We start from the raw sequence: 2,392 nt of genomic DNA, 5'->3' as shown, positions 1-2,392 counted from the left end.
ATCATTAGATCAATCAAAAGTTGTTTTAAGCATGAAAATGCCATTCTGGGAGATAAACTGGACAGTGTATGATATTTTGATGATTTTAACCAAGTTATTGGCAAGATCTTGGTCTTTTTTTTTTTTTTTTTTTTTTTTTTTTTTTATGGAGTATAGTTAACATGCTGATAGAAACTTTTAATGAAGATTTGTTGCATGTTATAAGCTTTTGATTCAGATTCATTGCTTGTTATAAGCTTTTGATGAAAGTTTTGCTTAGATCTAAAAAGTTGAAAACTGAAAGTTAGAAAGCAATTTATGTTTTGTATAAGCTTGAATCTTTTGTAGTGAAATCAAGCTCCAATTGTTTTGATATTTTTATATGATGATGCGAAGACTTTGATGTACATGTTAGGATATTGGTTTAAGCATTTTTGGTGTTGGTTTCAAATATATGATTTTTTTTTATACATGGAGAGATTCAGTTAGGTCATATATTTGAGGTTTTCGAGTATGTTGATGGTTTGAGTTAATTCTGACCCATTGATCTTGAGTTTAATGCTTATATCTATTTTAGGACATGATTTTTAACCATATGATGTTGTTGATTTGTAAGCTATATCATGCTATGTTTTGAATCAAAGGGTTTGATCAAAACCAAACATGAAGGAATCTGTTTTTGTGAAAGTGTTAAGACCAAAAGCTTTGTGATGGATTTTGTAAATTTTGTGGTTTTTGCTTGATGATTCAAAGCATGTTAGTTCTTAAAAGTATGTTATGAACATATTGGAAGAATGTTTATGAACTTTTGAAGTTCTTAAAGTTGTTTTAAAAAGATATAAAACCTTGAGAATCAAGGGTTGTGTTTTTAATTAAAAAGCTTAGAACTTTGTATTGAAAAGTTTTGTGATTTTGTGAAGTGAAATTTTGTTAGTTGATTTAGTATGCTATCTGAACATAGGGTATGATTTCCTATGTTTCAATAATTTGGTTTAAGCATGAGAAATGAGATTTGATAGATATAACAAAAATCAAAAGATTTGGCCTTTGAGTGATTCAGCCATGGTATGTTTGATATAGTTGTGATGTGTTTTAATTTCTTTTAATTAGATATTTGTATTTAGGATAAAATTTACATTTCTCATTTTGGTAAGTATTGGAGTTATGATGTGAAATCCTTAACTTAAAATTATAATGGTCATTTTTCTACATATAAGGGGTAAAATAGTCATTTTACTCTAAGATAGTATTTGATGTTTCTAAACTATTTAGTGATGAATTTCTAATGTTTAGAAACCCCTACTTACAGTTTCTCGTATTTCACACATATTAATCTGTAATGCGACGATCACTGTAAGTTAGCTTCTAACTTAGTGTCAAATTTCTATGTATGATAAGGGAACTATTATTTATGTATTTATGTTATCATATATTTCTTGCTATGCCACGTCAGTATATGTTTATCAATTCACATTTTATTTTGTTACGTAATGTTCATCTGTTACACATTTTGTCATATCACAAAATGTCGTTCGTCACACTTTATGTCATGTCATGAAATGTTATTTGTTTCATGTTATGTTATGTCATTAATCTCGAGTAAATGTTATGTTACGTTATGTCATGTCATCTGTTATTTCATTTCACGTCACGTCATATATCAAGTTCGGAGTATGTTTCCAAAACAGTATCTTCCAATTCTAATCATGTTATGTCGGCACACAATCAAGTTTTTGTTCAAGTCATTGTTTTTCAAGTATTATTATTGTAACCCTATGAGACAAAAACATTGTGGCAACTCCATGAGATAAGGACGTTGTGATAACTCCATGAGACAATAATATAGTTCAAGTTCATGTTATTTCACGTTCAAGTTTATGTTAAGTTTTAGTTCAAACTCATGTTATTTCACGTTCAAGTTCATGTTCACTTTTAGTTTAAGTTCACATTCAGTTTCAAGTTCAGTTCAGTCCATGTTCAAGTTCTTCTCATATCAGTTCAAATCATGTCAGCACATGTTATATTATTTGTCAAGTCACGCCAAGGTTTTTGATGATTATGTTATACATTCATACTTTTACTATCATGTATGTATTTTAAATTTGTTCATTAAATTATTTATTAACTTGCGGAGATTTATACTCAAATCTCACTATTGTAATCCCAACTACCATTCTTCCCGAAATGTAGATCATGTGCCAGGATCAGGAGATGTGGCAAATGATTGACTGGAGGCAGTCGATTAAACAACAACGGCACAACACAGAGCTTATCACTTTGATGCTCCTTTTCATCAATAGTAGTACGGCATCTTTCACTAAGTTGTGCGAGCTACTCAATGGATTAGCCTAATAGCTACATTAGTTTTTGCATGCAATTAGAGAACTGTCTCTAGTACTCTTATGGTTGCCGA

This window comes from Carya illinoinensis, chromosome 3 (genome assembly GCF_018687715.1).
Source record: "Carya illinoinensis cultivar Pawnee chromosome 3, C.illinoinensisPawnee_v1, whole genome shotgun sequence".
Lineage (NCBI taxonomy): Eukaryota > Viridiplantae > Streptophyta > Magnoliopsida > Fagales > Juglandaceae > Carya > Carya illinoinensis.
The sequence above is the reverse complement of the archived record's forward strand: the minus strand, read 5'-3'. Positions refer to the sequence as shown.